Source organism: Nerophis ophidion, linkage group LG29, assembly GCF_033978795.1.
Source record: "Nerophis ophidion isolate RoL-2023_Sa linkage group LG29, RoL_Noph_v1.0, whole genome shotgun sequence".
Taxonomy (NCBI): Eukaryota; Metazoa; Chordata; class Actinopteri; order Syngnathiformes; family Syngnathidae; genus Nerophis; species Nerophis ophidion.
Window position 1 is genome coordinate 1,274,247 of NC_084639.1, and position 20,656 is coordinate 1,294,902.

The 20,656-nt window shown below is 36.1% G+C and overlaps 1 protein-coding gene across 5 annotated transcripts in view; it reads left to right on the forward strand.

Annotated features, from left to right (window-relative positions):
* The window catches only part of LOC133546030 (uncharacterized), a 37,022-nt gene that overhangs the window by 304 nt on the left and 16,062 nt on the right, over positions 1-20,656 (forward strand). For 2 of the 5 annotated variants that reach the window (XM_061891841.1, XM_061891842.1), the window contains exon 1: positions 6,865-6,966. The gene's annotated coding sequence lies outside the window, so the exon portion shown is untranslated. Of the gene's footprint in view, positions 1-6,786; positions 6,967-20,656 lie in introns of those variants that run through there. The other 3 variants (XR_009804964.1, XM_061891837.1, XM_061891843.1) reach the window with 3 other exon arrangements.

Here is a 20,656-nt window from a genome sequence, read left to right on the forward strand (position 1 = left end):
CTACCGCTTATTCCCTTTCGGGGTCGCGGGGGGCGCTGGCGCCTATCTCAGCTACAATCGGGCGGAAGGCAGGGTACACCCTGGACAAGTCGCCACCTCATCACAGGGCCAACACAGATAGACAGACAACATTCACACTCACATTCACACACTAGGGCCAATTTAGTGTTGCCATTGCATTATAATTATTCATTGTATATATATTTCCCCTTCTTCGTGTTTATATTCTTCTTTTCCTTTACTTTTAGGTCAGCTAGTTTTTAGACAACACATTCATAAAATATTCTAATTCAACAAAACGTGAAGTCACAGAATGCAGTCAAAAAGTTACCTTCGCGCATGCGCGGATCCCGGCCCTTGACGTATAATTACTATACGAAAAGGTATATTATAAACAGAGGTCACAACATCAGAACTATATAGTTAGTTGTTAAACTTTTTCTTTTATATTCAACAATTTTACACATCCATTAGCATGAATAAAACATGTCAATGAAAGGGTTAAAAGCACATAAAAAAGAGTATTACAAATAATAAAAAACTATGATACAATTAAAAAAAAAGGGTTAAATTAAGTCACTTTCAAACTTTTTAATAAAGATGTATGTTTAAGGGTTTTTGTACTTTTAACCATTTTTGCATATTTATTTGATAGTTTTACCGTTTAGCCAATTAGAAAACGTTTTTTCTTTCAGAAATCAACATTTATGCATACAAAAATTTGCTTGCAGCATAAAAATGTTGACAAACATTTATATGTTACTGTCATTCACATATGTGTCAAATTTGATCTCTTTTATTGTGAATGGGGACATCTCCACATCCTTAGACATGTTTGTCAACACTATTATGCTGCAAGCAACTATTTTTATACATAAATGTCGATTTCTGAAGTTAAAACCTACATGTTTTAATTGGCTTAATGGTTTCAAATTACCAATTAATTCTTGGAAAATGATTAAACGTACCAAAAACTTTAAATTGATATCATTATTGAAAACATTTAAGGTGATTGAATGTAGCCTTTTTTCTCTATAATTTGTGTATTTTATCACATTGTTTTATTATTTGTAATACTGTATTTGCTTTTATTTTCTTTCCTTGACATGTTGTGTTAAAGTCATAATTTGCTCCACCTGATGTGTAAAATTGTTGAATATGTTGAAAGTGCCTTAATTTTTATTCACATGTGGACATGTTTGTTGTTCAAAAAAAATAGTGTGTATTTATTTGTTTGTTTGTTTGTTTGTGATTGTTTCCATTGCAGGAAATGTAGTCTTGATTTAATTTATTCTTATTTTTTTTGCCAGCCTTTATGTTTTTTTTTTAAAAGGGTGCTCACATGCCTGCAAATGATTAGCTAGTCCTGGGCTTAAAAATGTCTTTCCTTATAGCCCGTGTGTCGTATAGCGACTGAAGAGTAGTTACAAACTGAATAGCCAGCAGCCTTTAGGCAATAAACCTAGCGTAATGGAAAAAAATAACAAAAACTGCTAATTAATGACTTTATAAGCAACACGTTAGGTTACTACATACAGGAAAAATTAATCTGCATACTCTCCAAATTTAAAATGCTGAATATCTTTAAAAAAAAGTGACACTAGTGCAAAGGCAAACCAAGTTTAAATGGTATTTGAACCAATATGATATCAAAGGAGCTAGGCATTTTTGAAGCTCAAAACTTGTCGCTTTTTAAGACTAAGAAAATAAGTGAGCTACTTTTTGGAAGGTGAACTACAAAACATGATAAATGCATGAATAAAAAGTCAGTAACTTAAAGAAAATCACTTCATTCAATATTTTAAAACTTGATAGATTATATATTTTATTATTTAATGAACCAAGTACTGACGTTACAATAAACAATAGCTGTAACTTCCATATTTTGTTGAATTTTCAAACAGGGTTTTACAGTGAATAATTTAGCACTTGTATACCACTATCGGACCATAGCAGAGGACTTTTTTCCGGGTGAAATGTTACAATGGTTTTTTTTGTCCGAGGCGGCGCCGGCAGCCTTACAAAAAGATTTTATGGAAGCTTATAAATCATGATAGGATGCGTAGACTGACTTCATATTTCAGGATTATACAGAAAAAATGTATACAATAGTCTTAAATTATGAGTAAAGAAATTAAAACTTAGCTTTGGGTATAATTTGATACGATCTTGAGATGTAAACATTTTGCGTGTTGATTTATTCTACTTCTTCAGCTTAGAGTTGTGAATTTCCACGTCTCTGCTTTTCAGTTGCTCTGAAAATAACCCCACGCACAGGAAGCAACGATGCACAACGCAAACCACCGCTGCAATGGAGATAAGTAGGTCAGCGGCCTCGAGCACTTTACACCTGTTGTTTCAGGTACCAGCATACCGTATTTCCTTGAATTGCCGCAGGGCGTATAGTATGCGCCTGCCTTGAATTATTGCCGGGTCAAACTCGCTCCCCCAAAAAATTAGCGCATGCTTAGTATTACCGCCTGGTCAAACTCGTGATGTCACGAGTGACACTTCCCCTGTCATCATTTTCAAAATGGAGGAGGCTGATTTTGATACCGGTAATTTGAAATCGCATAAAGGGAAGAAGACTAAGAGCTATTTAGTAGGGGTGCAACAGTACACAAAAATTACGTTTTGGTACGTACCTCGGTTTAGAGGTCACGGTTCGGTTCATTTTCGGTACAGTAAGAAAACAACAAAATATACCTTTTTTGGTTATTTACCAAATTTGTAAACAATGGCTTTATCCTTCTAACATGAGGAAAACTATAATAATTCTGCCCACGTTAATCCACATTAAACTGTCTCAAGTTGTTGCTGTGATTAAATGAAATGAAAAAACCTTTCTTCTCCATATAAAAAGTGCAACATTAAACAGTTTCCATTGAAACTGTTTAATGTCAACTCATCATGCTTAATTTATTACAGTATTAGGGAAGCCTGTAGTTGACTTTTATTATGTACATGTTGTATTTTTATCAACATGCGATAGCAGGGACCCTGCTATTCAAAACTAGGCTGCTACATTACTAATGATTAATGTAACTATTGCTGAAAAATAGTACAATAGCAATGGGAGAGACTATTTATCCCTAAACACGATGGAGTTCAATGAAATAACAGACAGACAGGGTTTTGATGCCCCTTGCACGCACACACACACACAGCAAAATGAGCTAATGTTATGCTAAAAGCTAATTAGCCTTCACCTCAAACCTATCCTGTGAGCTACCTGAGCTGCAGTTTAAGTTTCTAGAAGGTCAACGGGCTCATAGTGATGTTTGTAATAGTTGTGACTGGGAAGTGTTAAGTATAATTTGGGTAGAGTCCGCTGCTCCCCTGCTAAACGAATAGCTCTGCTCGACGCTAAAGCATTGATTACATCGCTCTTAATACACACTGCTGATTGGCTATTACATCGCTCTGAATACGCACTGCTGATTGGCTTTGTATGTAACCAATCAGATGGTTGTGTGGGCAGGACAATGCTGGGTGCTCACTGCTGAGACAGAGGCAGAAAGCATAGCAGCTTGTGAAGACTTCTGCTTCCAAACTCGTTCGGTACGCCCGCGTGCCGAACCGAAACCCCCGTACTGAAACGGTTTAATACAAATACACGTACCGTTACACCCCTACTATTCAGTAGGATTTAAGATCCAAGCTTACATCACACTCAGATTTTTACTGCATACCTTTGGTAAGTGTCGGAGTGAGAAGAGGTTTTAAAATAATGTGCGCATGCTTACTTTTACTGCATGCCTTTGGTAAGCGCAGGAGTGAGAGGAGGTTTTAAATTAATTAGTGCACCGGCGGCAATTCAAGGAAATACGGTATAACATATATCGCCATTCAGACTATAAATGCATAAATGCTATCCGTTTTGGGCCATATTACCCAGCAAGACTTGTGCGCTTATTATTGGAGGACATTTAGCTTTTATGTTTAGACATTTCCACAAGTGAACGCATTGCAGGACTGTTCATAATGAATATTTTGTGAAAGTTCATTTTGCCCACCGTTGCTGCTCTGGACACCCTATTAGTAAATGTGAAAAATATAGGCAGAAAAATGTGCTACGTTGAACCACCTAGGGCTGGGCGATATTGCCTTTTTGTAATACTGCAATATTTTTAGGCCATATCGCGATATACGATATATTTCTCGGTATTTTGCCTTAGCCTTGAATAAACACTGGATACATATAATCACAGCAGTATGGTGATTATTCTCCATACTGCACTAATATATGCTACTTTTAAAACTTTAATGCAGAGAAGGAAATCACAACTAAGTCAATTGACCAAAACTGTATTTATTCAACTTTTCAAATGATGCTACATATTAGCAGTAATGCTACTTTTGGTAGCAACGCTTGTGCTCCACACATAACAAATTAAAGTTGTCTATTCGACATATTTCCGATTGAAGCCGAACCACCGCCAGACGATGGACCCCGTGCTGTTTTTCTTGGGAATTAATTCATTCATTTGTTACGAGATTCGCACCTTCGTTCTCTTGCAACAACCCGCTAGCATCACAGCTAACGTTAGCCACGCCGCTACCTCTCTGCTGGGCGAGGGCGTATACGTATGTGAAGTAAGAGGTGACAGTATGTGACGTATGTAAGAATGTGCGCCTGCTTGTCTGTGAGAAGGAGACACAGGAAAGAGCGAGGAGAGCCTGTAGTGTAATGCCCGCAGCTAAAAACAACTGCGTGAGAACGTCTACTCCAATATTACGATATAGTCATTTTCTATATCGCAGAGAGACAAATCCGCAATATATCGCGTATATCGATATATCGCCCAGCTGTGGAACCACCTATGTTCTATTTTTTACTGTAATACTTTGCTACACTTTGTAGTCTATAACACAAAGCTGACACTAAGGCCATGTCCACACGAACAGAGAAACCTAATAAACGCATACATATCTCTGTGTTTAGGCCTCTCGTGTCTTTAAAAATGCAGACTTTTGCAAACGCTGGTCAAAGTGTAGAGTTCCAAAAGTCTCCGCTGAGCGTATGCGTGTACACGGCACAACCGGAGACTTGAGATGACGTCACGCTTGTGTCATTTCCAAGCTCAACAACACTGCCTTGCTACCTTGCTGCCTTTAAACGCACCATAAGATGATTTATTCTATGTTTGGATGCGCTATTTTCACTCAACATGAATTAAAAAAAGATTCATTAAAATGGGCTTGGTGACACTCCCGTCAGCGCAAATGACAGTCAGCTGTTTTGGATGTGATGGCTGTGGGACCTCCACCTGATGGCACAACTTTGACAAGCAAGACTTTTTGCTCTGTGTCATAAGAAAGGTGCAACATTATCTTATGTTTTTAGTCCTTGTTTAACGACAAGTCATGAAGTGAACTTACGTGTCTTGCTTCCATTATTGTAGATTGAGCCGGGCGCGACCGCACACACACAAAAAGAGCGACCAAGCAGAAACAAAAAAAACAATGTAACGTCATCCTTGTAATTTGTACTGATGTGAAAGACAATATACACTTCATCTTCCATGTACCATATCATTATATCCATGATTAAATGCTTTATAATTCCCTCAAACATGCAAAATGGTTTCCTTAGTGCGTGCTGATTTTAGAAATAATGTCGACTTCACTGCACATGTAATTCATCACCATTTTGCTGAACATGTTATAATTCTATTATTCGCTCTTTAATAATGTTCCCAGGGCTCTGTGTACGTGCAGGCTGGGTTTAAAGATAATGGACAAGTCATTTTACGTGTAGTGTATAAAAATAAAAATAATAAGAGGTGTAATGCCACCATTTGTCAGGATTTTGATTGGACAAAATGTGCATGACAGCAGGTGTATGTGTTTGTGTGTAGACAGAGACACTTTTGAAACTACACTTGTGTGAATGAAGACTGTTTTCACCCCAAATATGTGTTTTTGAAACACTCTGTAATCGTGTGGACATGGCCCAAGTTTTTTCTTTAATGTCAGTTTTGAGTATTATTTTTAAGATATATAAAAATATCTCAAAACGGTACCAACATACTTTGACTTTTTGGTGAAAACGTTTAGACACCCCTGTGTTAACATTTATATTCCTGAAATGTTTTTGTTTAAATGCTTGTTCCCCTGACTTATGACTTCAAAAGCAAATATGTAAAGGTTGTTCTCCAAGTACCACTTCAAGAAAAAAAAACGTTGCTCTCCAAGTACCACCATAATGACCAGTTGCGTAGTGGCCATAAGTATTCATTGAATATTTTTGGCCACAATTTGAACAGTAAAACTGTTTGCATATTTATGTCATTCTCTGTCTTACCACAGTTAGATAGTCACTGGCTTAGGGAATTGTGTAATACTATCATGAGGTGATTATACATTAAAATGCATATTCATTCACTGTAACACAGACCCGGGCATTCTGCGCCTCTATGTGCGTCCCTGTCCGGCCCGCGTGAGGCCAATCATAAATTACAAAATACATTTAAAAAAGTATCTACATCGAGTGTGCTATACAACGGTGCTGCTTTTGTCTAGTAAAGTGTTATTTGTATTACTTCTGTGTGGACGTGATTGTGAGTGAATGTGAACAGCAGCAATCACAAATTACAAAATACATTTTTAAAAACATCTACATGTATGTCATGCATGCAATACCTCGCTGTACTTCAAATTGCTTCAATGACAAGGTCTAAAAGTGAATATGGAAAGTTTGCTGCTGGAGCCAACTCAACACATGTCTGCTCAGCACAGCACATTGTAAGTACAATACTTATTCATTGTTCTCATATATGACAGGGAAGCAAAGGAGAGAGAGGACCCATGGGCGTTCCAGGTGCTCAAGGTCTGAGTGGACGCAAAGGAGAGAGAGGACCCATGGGCGTTCCAGGTGCTCAAGGTCTGAGTGGACGCAAAGGAGAGAGAGGACCCATGGGCGTTCCAGGTGCTCAAGGTCTGAGTGGACGCAAAGGAGACAAGGTATGTAGTTGAAGAGTCCACCAGGGGGCAGTGTTTACCCAGGAGTTGAATACAAGTCTTACATTCAAGCAGGATGAAATATTTCTGTCCTTGTAGTGCTTCACTATGAACATATTCTGAAGATAATATATTATACTTACAATTTCTTCTAAAGATTGTATAACATGTATTTCATTACGCTGTCTAATAGTGCTAACCTTTAACAGTTAATGTTACTCATTTTCATTAAGTACTAGTTTCTCTATAACTGTTTTATATTGTTGTACTGTCTTTCTTATTCAAGAAAATGTTTTAAAAGTATTTATTTTATTTTATTTTATATATATTTTTTGAAAAGGACCTTATGAATGAAATTAGATTGTTTGAAGGGTTCTTCAAACCAGGTCCAGTCCAGATTATGTCCAGGTCCAGTTTACCTGAATTGATTAACGTGGACCCCGACTTAAACAAGTTGAAAAACTTATTGGGGTGTTACCATTTAGTGGTCAATTGTACGGAATATGTACTGAACTGTGCAATCTACTAATAAAAGTTTCAATCAATCAATCAAAGTCGGGCTCAGCAACACACGCCTTCATTTATGTACACTCAAAATTAGGAAACACAACAATAGATTGCAAATATCTGTAAACAAAATTACATTTTCAAACTTCCCATCTTTTTTTATGTATATTGGCATCATTATCGGTTTCAACCATATAACTTTCTGAAGTCAAAAAATACTGAATACATGTTTTAATGAGGGTAAAAAGTGAATATCTGTTTTTGGCCTTAAAAAAAACCTTTCACTGAATGCTATAATTAAATTGACTTAGTCATGACTGTCAATGAACTCTCCTAAAATAACAGAAACCATATTAAGCTTCATAAACAAACCAATAATTAAACACATTTTTCCAACTTCCACCCAAAAGGAAGACACAATATGACAATACCAAAACAAAAGCAGGGTGGATTCAGACTCCTTACAACAAAATAGGTATTCATCCGACTCTTGTCACATTCCATAGTTTTAACATTTTTCTTGTCTTCGAAAAGTTATAAATAATTTTAATTTGAAATTAACAATTTTGCAAATCGATAGTAGTTTTGTAGATTAATTTGAATATTTCTTCAGTCAAAAAGCAGTCAAAAATGTCCTCCCATTTTCCATATGTGTTATATGAGCATCCTTCAAAGATTTCTTTATTAAATAAACATTATATTATTTTATATTTATTTTAGTTCCTTTTTGCCAACTAGAATTTCTTATTAGAGGTTTACAAACTAATAATTTAGTAGTTCCATAATTAATTATTTGTTTCCATCTTTTCCCAATTATTCCAGTTAGTTGATTGAATGAAAAACTTGAACAAGCATCATCATACATAGTTCTAGAGGCCTACTGAAATGAGATTTTCTTATTTAAACGGGGATAGCAGGTCCATTCTATGTATCATAATTGATCATTTCGCGATATTGCCATATTTTTGCTGAAAGGATTTAGTAGAGAACATCAACCATAAAGTACGTAACTTTTGGTCGCTAAAAAAAAAGCCTTGCCTGTACCGGAAGTAGCAGACGATGTGCGTGTGACGTCACTGGTTGTAGGGCTCCTTACATTGTTTATATTCACAGCCACCAGCAGCAAGAGCGATTCGGACCGAGAAAGCGACGATTTCCCAACTAATTTGAGCGAGAATGAAAGATTCGTGGATGAGGAAAGTTAGAGTGAAGCAATAGAAAAAAAAGGCTAGGGCAGTGGGAGCGATTCAGATGTTATTCGACACATTTACTAGGATAATTCTGGAAAATTCCTTATCAGATTATTGTGTTACTAGTGTTTTAGTGAGATTATAAAGTCATACCTGAAATTGGGAGGGGTTTGGTGACCAGCAGTGTCTCTGATGGAAGCCATGGAGGAGCCAAGAAAGTGGCAGCTGGCTATTTGACAGCTGCTGCAGGAAGAACGGCACAAGCTCCGCTGATGTCTCCGATAAGAGCCGACTTATTACCACAATTTTCTCACCGAAACCTTCTGGTTGACATGTGGTAGAGAAACATGTTCGCTTGACTGCTCTGTTCCATAGTAAAGCTTCACAACAAACAAAGAAACACCGGCTGTGTTTTGGTTGCTAAAAGCGGCTGCAATCCACTGCTTTCCACCAACAGCATTCTTCTTTGACGTCTCCATTATTAATTGAACAAATTGCAAAAGATTCAGCAACACAGATGTCCAAAATACTGTGTAATTATGCAATTAAATTGGACAACTTTTAGCTGTGAGTGATGCTTGGATAAAATGTCCACTACAAACAATAACGTCACAAACACGCGTCAACATAAGCGTCATCATTCTGCAATGTTTTCAACAGGAAACTTCGCGGGAGGTTTAAAATTGCAATTTAGTAAACTAAAGCGGCCGTATTGGCATGTGTGGCAATGTTAAAATTTCATCATTGATGTATAAAGTATCAGACTGCGTGGTCGGTAGTGGTGGCTTTCAGTAGGCCTTTAAATTCATCATACTTCATAATCTTACCGTTCTCATTGATAATGTCATTGACAAAAATGATTCCTCTTTCAAACATAGTTTACCAAAAGAAAGGCTTTCCATCTATTACAACAATAGAGTTCATCCATATTATCTTCTGCAAAATGTCATCTCTTTTTTCTGGCACATCAAATAGAAAACACCACCATGAGTGGATTGTTTCCTTCATGAACCTCGCCATGTTTCCCAGCAGACTCTCTCTCTACATAAGGAAAATGCGAGGTCATCAATTGTAAAAACGGATACAATTTATTTTGATACAGTACATGTTTTTTGTCCAACAGGACACTTGTGTACCACTCAGTGTTTAATTACGTCTTTGGAACAATTGATGCTTTTAAAGACAGGCACATAGCTTCATGGTTGAGAAGTTTCAGGCCCTCATATTCATTGTACAAAACCTTTCTTCTAATCTTTTCTGGTTTGCCGTCCCAGACAAAATGGAAGACCCTCTGCTCATAGACCTTAAAGTTTTTTGATGGAGCTGGTAATGACAAAAACAAATAAATAAATTGAGGAATGATTAACGAGTTGACAATAGATATTTTACCATACAAGATTAAGGATTTCCCTTTCCATAATTGCATAATTTTATCCAGTTTCCTTAATCGATTAACATAATTTACTGAGCCGAGATCTTCCAGATTCTCTGGGACAAAAACACCAAGTATGTTAAATGGTCCATCTGTCCACAAAACAGGCACTTTGCATTGCTATCGAAATAACGTTCCCTTTAGATTTCCGATTATTATTTTACATTTACCATATTTTAGCTTAAGCCAAGATTGCTGTGAAAATATGTCCAAATGATTAAGAAGCTTTCGCAAACAATGAGGATCGGGGCTGATAAAGAAGCTTGGATCTTCGGCATACATTATTTTACTTTCAATAATATTATTACTGAGCCCTTCAATATTTTTATTCAATCTAACTTTTACCGTCAATATTTCCATAGCAATAATAAATAAGTATGGAGACAAAAGGCACCCTTGTCTTAGACCTCTTAATAGAAGTATTGTCCCAGAGATGTATCCATTATTGATGATTCTACAGTTCATTTAAATATATAGCATCTTTATCCAGTGTAGTAAGGTGTTGCCAAAATTGAAACAAACTAAGCTTTTACACATCTAGGCTAATTTTGTCAAATTCTTTCTCCAGGTTGACTGTAAAAATTGATCCTTTATTTTCCATATTATAATTTTCTATCATTTCTAATAACTGTCTAATATTGTTTCCTATGTTACTTAATTGTAGGAAACCTGATTGATCTTGGTGAATAATATTTCACCCTAACCCTAATATTTGACAAAACAGACTTAAGTCCTTAAGCCAAACATTTTGCCAGGATCTTGGCATCGTATCACTGAAGTGTCATTGGTCTCCAATTTTTTAGATAAACTTGGTCTTTATACTCACCATTTATTTCCTGTTTCAGAATAAAGAAATAAGACCTTCTGTTTGAGTGTTAGACAAAAACATGTGTTTTATATGAGTAATTAAAACTACAAAAGCAGTTGTTTCTTAACCTCTTCATAAAATACTTGATAGACCTCAATAGGTATTCCACCTAATTCTGGGGTTTCCCTGGATGAAAAGACTTAACAGCTTCCACAAGTTCTTCCTCTCTAATGAGGCCTTTACATGAATGGCTTTCTTCTGAAGTCAATTTTCTTTTATAATTTTCTGAAAAAAAAAAGTAGTTTCAGGAGAGATTACTTTATTAGAAAAAATATTTCCAAAGTAATTTTCGTTTACTTTCAACAATGTGGTGTGTGTATCCAATACCTTTCCATTTGTTTTAATACGTATGGAAATGTTCTTTTTATAACGTTTTTTTGCTTGGATATTTCAAATTAATTTTGAACACTTATCACCTTTTTTTCATCCAGATTGCTCTGTTGCAGTCATAACTTTAAAATAATTGTTTTTCAGTTAAGTTTAACTCTTCTTTTTTGGCTGTAAAAGGAATTCAGTTGCTCGCTAATTAGATTATCACTACTATCAATGTTTTTTGTAAATCCTCAATTTCTTTCTTTAATTCCTGTTAGACCATTTTAAGTTTTTTTTCTCCATGAAGAGTACGCAATGGCATATCCCCTTAAATATTTGAAGGCTTCCCAGGCGATTTGGCGATTTGATGATCCTGTATTATTTTTAAATTAGTCAGTAATAAGTTTTTTTTTTTTCAATGAATTATTCATCCTGTAGAAGCATTTGATTCAACTTCCAATATCTGGGCTCACATGTATTATCTTCAATTGCAGTTTTTTAAACCTATACAATTATTATCAGAACACAATTTATCATTGCTTGGTATTGCAGTCACTTTGTTTAGCAATGAAAATGGTATATAAAAAATAGTCAATAGAACTTGCCTGGTTTTGTATTCTCCACATATATTGTACTAACCTAGTATTTTTTAATCTCCAGATATCAATTAAATCAAATGCATCCATAACATTTTTAATCTTTTGTAAAGATTAAGGAGGGTTATAAACCCTCTGGAGAGAGCAAGCACTCCGTCTTTGCATTTGGATTTGATCAACTTTACAACCATAGGTCTCGGTCTAGCATCCTCTTTGCGTTTGCCAATCCTGTGTGCTCGTTCCATTTGGATCCTCTTGACTTCTTCATCCGAAATGCCGAGTTGCTTCTGCAGAATGGCTGTGACGAGGTTCTCCGCGATGCTGTAAGTCTCTTCTACATCTTTCAGTTCAGTTCAGTTCAGTTTATTTTCAGTCTAACAAAAACATATTCAAACATAGATCACGATTCAAAAATGAATAACATGACTGAAACGGGCAGAAACAAAAAAGCTTATATGCCCAACATACATTTTTTACATTCAATTAAGTTACCCTTTCTAATAATTCTGCAACACAAAAAGAAATATAGTCATTCAGCATCCACATTCAAGCTGCCCCCCAACAAACAATACAAAAATATGTACCTACACACATACACTTTTCTGTAAATAGATAAACATACATACCTTCTAAATACAACATTTAACCAAACAAACATAAATTTCTAGTTCACATAACTTTTTAAAATACATTGTGACATGTTCTTTTTGAAATTAAATACTGAGTCACTCATTTTTATTTCTTTACCAACAGAATTCCACAAATTAACACCGAGAACAGATAAACATCTACATTTAACCACTAGTCTTGCTTTTGGTAAAATAAACCTAGATTCATCTCTTAGATTGTATTTGCTGGTCTGTAGAGTGAAGTATTTTTGAATTCCTTCTGGAAGAGTATTTATTTTTGCTTTGAACATTATCTGTGTTATTTTATAATAAACAATATCTTGAAATTTCATAAGTTTTGATTTAACAAATAATGGATGGGTATGGTCATAATATCCTGCTTTGTTTATTAGCCGTACAGCTTTTTTTTTGCAGCAAAACAATATCATTAGTTATGGTTTTAAAAGTGGTTCCCCAGAGTTCTACACAGTATGTCATGTATGGAAGTATCAAAGTATAATAAATTGTTAACAAAGAATTATAATTAAGTAATTCTTTAGTTTTATACAAAACACCAAGTGTTTTTGATATTTTTGTTTTTGTATAATTTACATGTTGTCTCCATGATAATTTATAATCAATTATAACTCCCAAAAACTTAGTATCAAAGACACGCTCAATTTTATATCCATTTATTTTAATATTTACTTCATTAGATACCTCAGTTTTGGTACCAATATCATAAATTTAGTTTTAGCAATATTAAGTGATAATTTATTCATATCAAACCAGTTTTTAAGCACTGTCATTTCTTGTTCTATTTTTACCAAAAGTTCATTAAAAGATTTTCCAGAACAAAGGATAGTTGTATCATCAGCAAACATAAAAAATGTTAAGAAACTTGATGCATCACAAAAATCATTAATGAAAATTGTAAATAACTTAGGACCAATTATAGAACCCTGTGGAATTCCACAAACTATATTTTTAAATCCAGATATTGTATTCTCCACCTGAACACATTGTTTTCTATTTTCTAGATAGCTCTTGATCCAGGACAGAGCTGGCCCTCGGATGCCGTACTTATCCAACTTATTTATTAACTGTCTGTGGTCAATGGTATCGAAGGCCTTTTTTAAATCAATATAGATGGCTATTGTAAATTCATCATTATCCATAGCAGTACTAACCTCCTCCAGCATATGCATTACTGCATACGTAGTTGTTCGATTTTCCCCAAAACCATACTGCTGCTGCTTAAGCAAGGTGTTTTTTTCCAGAAAATTATTAAACTGTTTTGTAAAAAGCTTTTCTAAAATTTTTGAAAATTGAGTGAGTATTGAAATCAGTCTATAATTTTCCATAAGATGCTTATTTCCGTTTTTAAAAACAGGAATAACCTTTGTTATCTTCATATCATCTGGGAAGTATCCACACTTGAATGATTGATTACATATGTGAGCCAATGGCTTAGGAATTAAATGAATACATTCTTTAATAATTACCATATCTATGTCATGTATGTCTGTAGATGTTTTACTTTTAAAGGCTCTTACTGTTTGAATTATATCCACTTCTGTTACTCCACTCAAAAACATTGATTTTAAATGAGGGTTTATTGTGTTTTTAGTCAAGCCTGTGTCCTCATAAACAGGTATTTTTTCTGCAAGTGCAGGGCCCATATTAACCAAATAGTCATTAAATTCTTCCACTATCATTTCTTTTTTGTTTAGTTTTATATTATTATCATTTATAAAGTAGCTCGGAGTCTCATGATTTTTACATCTATTACCTAAAACCTGGTTGATTGTGTTCCATGTTTGTTTAATATTATTTTTGCTATCTTCAAATTTCTCGTTATAATAACTTTTCTTTTGCTTTCGTAGAATAGAAGTCAACTTATTTTTATAAATTTTATACTCCATTTCATTTTGTTCAGTTTTATTTTTTAAGTAACTATCATACAGAACATTTTTTCTATTGGAGGCCATTACTAGACCCTTCGTCATCCAAGGCTTATTTTTACTCACTTTCTTTAGTGTGGACTTCACGACTGGACAGCAGGAATTATAAAGTTCTATCCATTTAAACAGAAATGCCCTGTATGAATCATTACAATTTTCAACATACACCCCTTCCCAGAAACATTTTGAAAGCTCATTCTTAAATGCTTGTATTCTTTCAGGTGTCCTTAATCTTGTTAATTTGAACAATGTTTTTTGTGCTATATTATTTACAATCATACTTTGAATATTCACAAACACTGGAAAATGATCTGTGATGTCACTAAGGAGTATTCCACCTGTAGTTATGTCATGGATATTTGTAAAAATATTGTCAATGAGGGTAGCAGATTCTCGCGTTATTCTGCTTGGTTTATCAATTATTGGTTGCAAACCATAAGTAAACATTTCATTTATAAAGTCATTAGTTGGTTTATGGGTTCTCCATTTTAATAAATCAAAATTGAAATCTCCACACACAAAGACACATTTCTTGTTAGCTAGTTTTCCAAGTACTTTTAGTAGGCTGTCATGGAAAAGCTCTACATGTGACCCAGGTGTCCTATAAATACAACTCAAATATGCACTACGTTCGTTGTTTATTTGTATTTTTATAGTCATACTCTCCATAACATCATCTATAACTAGACTGTCGATAATTTCACAGTAATATTTTTTTTGTACATAGAACGCAACGCCACCTCCTTTTTAATTGTTTCTATTTATATTATAAAAATCATAACCTTCTAATATAAACATATCATTAATTTCATCTGTCAACCATGTCTCTGAGATGCAATTGCTTGGAATGTTGATTTTAAAGATTCCAAACACTCTTGTATCTTCTCAAAATTAGCCCTGAGACTTCTACTATTAAAATGAATAAGCAAAAAACCCTTTAAATCCACATTTTTAAAACTATCCTCTGAGTAATATGAAACATTTATGTTATGTAATCCACTTAGATTAATTTCTGGATCAATGTCATTACAAAATTCTCCTACTTTATCATCATTCATTTCTAAATAACTTAAATTTAGTTCCTTACAGCTTATCCTGTCTTGAATATCTTCTTGCCCAGCTATACTGCTTTCTTCCTCGTCAGAAATATAAAAGTCAAACTCATTATTAGTCATCCTCCAAAGAAGTTTAACCAAAATATCAATAATGTACTAAAATGTACGATATAACTTAAAAAAACACACATTATCCATAATCCTAATGTCCATATACCATGTGTACCATACATTTTCATTGTCCACATACCATTTGTTGTCCTGATTCAACAAGTTATTTAAATTGTTCCAAGTCTTTCACGTTTTTAATCCATATTGGCTTCATTTGATCCGATCCATTTGGCTTTATGTAGACTTTGCCATGTCTCGTCCATGTAGATTGAATCTTATTTTCTTTCCTGAGAATGCGGCCACTTCTTGGAATTTCACCATTTTTCTTTGTCAGGTGCTCATTCAGATAAATTCCAGTGCCCTTTAGCTTTTTGGACTGTCTCAGCAGCTCCATTTTGTGTTTCTGGTTAACCATCTGCATCACTATTATTGGTCTTGCTTTAACATTCTTGTTTGGAAATGAATAGCATGTTGATATGTTTTGTTTCTCAACGATGATGTTTTTACCTCTAAAAAAGTCCAGGAGTTTTTGCTCAAGAGTTTCAAGTTCCTCCGTAGGAGCATCTTCACCTTGGTTCAGCCCAGCTGTAACTCGAGCATAACTGCGGTGTTTCAGCTCTAGTCCTGTGACCACAATGTCATTGACAAGTGATTGTTGCTCCAAATCCTCACATCTCTGCTCCAAAAGTTCAATCCTTTTGTCTCTCTGGATCACATTCTCCTTCAGCTCCTTCACTTCCTCCATGAGGCCCATGATGTTTCCTTGTTGCTTTAGAACCTTAGCAATCTCTTCACCCATGAAGTTTAGAGATTTCTTTATCTCTTCAAGTTCCTCTGACAACTTTTTAATTGTTATTGTCATCTTTTCAAGTAATTTTACACAGGTATTTTAGGTACCGTATTTTCCGCGCTATAAGCCGCCCCGTGTTATAAGCCGCACCTTCAATGAATGGCATATTTAAAAACTTTGTAAACCTATAAGCCGCACCGGGTCATAAGCCGCGCCCATGCTGCGCTAAAGGGAATGTCAAAAAAACAGTCAGATAGGTCAGTCAAACTTTAATAATACAAACCAGTGTGCGAATGTGCAATCACAACAATAGTAACACTCAAAATATTGCAGAGCAATAGCAACATCAATAACTCAACTTTGGTCGAACGTTAATGTCACAGCACACAAAATAAACATTTAAAGCTCACCTTCAGAAGTTATTCCTCATCCATAAATCCCTCGAATTTTTCTTCTTCGGTGTCTGAATTAAAAAATTGGGCGAATACGGCATCCAAAATGGCGGGCTCCGTCTCGTCGAAGTCATCAGAGTCAGTGTCGCTGTTGCTGTCCGGCAGTTCCATGAATCCTGCCTTCCTGGCCGGATCTTTTTTCAGCTATCTTGTTTTTACAATATGCGCGGAAAGTAGCCAGCTTTTTTTGAAAGTCTTTTGGCAGTTGCTGTGAAATAGTAGTCCGTGTGCGGACGGAGAGATTGCGTCTTTTCATGAACCGGAAACACCAAGAAGCCCCACCTTTAAAATCATCCAAGTGAAGTTCGCTTGCTGGCGCTGTTGCCTTCATTGGAATAGTGATGTTACTGACACTTCTGCTTGCTGCTCTCTGCTCAACAACCCACTGTTAGAGTTTGTCCTCCAACTCTTGCCATCTTGCTTTGTTCCCTCAAACTCTGTGTTGTCTTCTTTACTTGGCGCAGGTCATCTTGTTGCTTCCTCCACCTAAGCACCATTGATTCATTTATGTTCAATTCTCTCGCTGCTGCTCTATTTCCGTGTTCTTCTGCGTTACTTATTTCCTTGAGTTTGAATTCTGCGTTGTACGCGTGTCTTTTAGTAGGAGCCATTTTGTGGTCGTCTTTACAGAAACACACAAATGAAATGAATCGGATTAGCCGCGCGCTTCTTCTTCTACGGGGGCGGGTGCTTACCTTGGCGGTTGCGTACCGTAGAAGAAGAAGCGCTTCCTCTTTCCAGGTAGGCGGGTGCTTACCTTGGCGGTTGCTTACCGTAGAAGAAGAAGGGCTTCCTCTTCTACGGGGAAAAAAGATGGCGGCTGTTTACCGTAGTTGCGAAACCTAAACTCTATGAAAATAAATATTTATATTAATACATATATAAGGCGCACCGGGTTATAAGCCGCACTGTCATCTTTTGAGAAAATTTTTGGTTTTTAGATGCGGCTTATAGCGCGGAAAATACGGTAACTTGATGAGCTGCACTGAAGTTTTCAGAAGGCCTGTTTGGGCCTTGATTTGATACTCCTAAAATACCTTTTTCAGAGTCCAATGTTGTTGCAATATCCCCAAAGTAGTGAAGTAAAGTATTCCTTCACCATCAGCAATGGAGCATTTCAAGATATTTGTCTCAGATTCCAGATATATTTGATGAATTGTAGAGAGACTCTGAGCAGGGAGAAGCATTGGCAGCCATCTTGTCACCTTCATCTTCATAATCAGCAACTTGTCCCGCATGCTCCTGCAGCGGAGTTCCAACAAGTCTGCCTTTAATTTCTCGCTCTCTGTTGTCAGTCTAGTAGTTTCGAGTTCCTGGCTTGTTAACTCAACTTTTAGTGTCGTCTTTTCCTTTTTTATCTCCACCATTTCAGCGTGATTGTACTTGACTGATTTTTTTCAGCTCTGGAACGTCAGTTATTAGTTCAATCAAAATGTCCAGTTTTTCAAGTTTTTCAACCATAGCTCGCAACATTTTTCGATCGTCCGGAGTAAACATTGCATTTTCGTCCAAATCCCTAGAGGACAATTGATCACGGACGTGTTTAGATTCCTTTGATCCGCGTTGTGGCATAGTTGCAGGGGAACAATGGGCCACTCGGCGTTCGAGGCACCTTATTTTCAGCCAAATCACCCTCGTGAGTAGAATATATCTCACCAATTGCAGAGAGGCGGATATATATAGTGTAAATGACTTCAAATTTTGTGTCACTGGCGCGTTTATGCCATTTATCACATTACATACTGGGACTTGTGTAGAGACTGTCTCAGCTCACGGTGGCCTAACCTGCTGTCCTTTAAACTTGCTGTATTATATAAGTATTTCTGTCCTTATACTGTAGTGCATCAATAAATACACTCTCTTTGAAATATAGTATGTGTTTCTAGCCTTGTACTGTAGTACACCAATACTACAAAAGATAGCATATACGTGTGTAGTTACACTTTTTTTTCTAAAGTTTTTGCGTCCTTGTTGTACATCAATATTACATCCCCCTTGAGATAGTATTTTATATAAGTATTTCAGTACATCAATACATAGACTTTCTCCTATATAAGTACTTCAGTACATAAATACTTACACTTATTTCCAAAGATAGTGTATTGTAAAAGTATGTCAGTAAATCAATACTTAGTTTCTTCTAAAGATACAATGTCTAAGTATTTATGTCGTTGTACTATAGAACATCAATACATAACTTTATTCTAAAGATTATATAAGTATTTCTGTCCATGCATTGTAGTACATCATTACTTAAACTGTCTTTGAAGTATTTCAGTACACGAATACTTATACAATATTCTATCTTTAGAAGAACGTGTAAGTGTTTCAGTACATCAATACTTAGTTTCTTCTAAGGGTACTATACATACAGTGTCCTCCAAAAGTATTGGAACAGTGAGTCCAATTTGTTTATTTTTGTTGTAGACTGAAAACATTTGGGTTTGACAATAAAAGATGAGTATGGGACAATAGATCAACATGTTAGTTTTTATTTCCAGGTATTTGCATCTGGATCTGATACACAACTTAGAAGATAGCACCTTTTGGTTCAGCCTACCCATTTTTCATGAGAGCAAAAGTATCGGAACATGTGACTGACAGGTGTGTGTTGTTGCCCAGGTGTTTCCCAATTACATTGATTATTCAAACACTAAATAGCACTAAATGTCTGAGCTCAGTTTCAGATTGAGTAGGATAGGTTTTGCCTGTGCAGACTGCATTTAGAGTTGGCGCCAACATGAAAACGAGAGTCTATGGGTCTATGGGTGAAAACAAAGCAATTGTGAATCTGAGAGAAGATGGACATTCAATCAGAGCCATTGCACAAGCATTGGCCATAGTGAGTACAACCGTTTGGAATGTTCTGAAGAAGAAAGAAACCACTGGTGTACTAGGCTACAGACGTGGAACAGGACCAAGGAAAACATCAGCAGTTGATGACAGAAACATTGTGAGAGCTATAAAGAACAACTGTTAGTGACATCAGCAACAACCTCCTGAGGGCAGGAGTGAAGGTATCACAATCTACTGTTTGCAGAAGACTTCATGAACAGAAGTACAGAGATTACACCAGAAGATGCAAACCACTCGATAGCAAGAATAATTGGAAGGCCAGGCTACATTTTGGCCAAAAGGTGCAGGGATGAGCCTAAAAAATTCTGGGAAAATGTTTTATGGACTGATGAGACAAAGATTATCTTCTTCCAAAGTGATGGAAAGGCGAAAGTTTGGAGAAAGAAAGGATCTGCTCATGATCCCAAACATACAAGCTCATATGTGAAACACGGCAGAGCTAATGTCATGGCTTGGGCTTGCAAGGCTTCTTCTGGGACGTCATCTTCATTGATGATGTAACCCATGATGGCAGCAGCAAAATGAACTCAGAAGTCTGCAGAAACATTTAGTCTTCTAATTTAAAGAAAGATGCAACTAAACTGATTGGGAGATCCTTCATCATGCAGCAAGATAACGACCCAAAACACACTGCCAAAACAACAAAGGAGTTGATCAGGGGCAAGAAGTGGAAGGTTTTAGACTGGCCAAGTCAGTCTCCAGACTTAAACCCAATAGAGCATGTATTTTACCTGCTGAAGAGGAGACTGACAGGAGTAACCCCCTCCCCCCAAAACAAACAAACAACTGAAAAAGGCTATGGAGAAAGCCTGGAAAAGCATCACAAAAGTTTGGTGATGTCAATGGCTCACAGGCTTGATGCAGTTATTGAAAGCAAAGGATTTGCAACTACATATAACCAGGGACGGGGTGGCGCAGTGGAAGAGTGGCCGTGCGCAACCCGGGGGTCCCT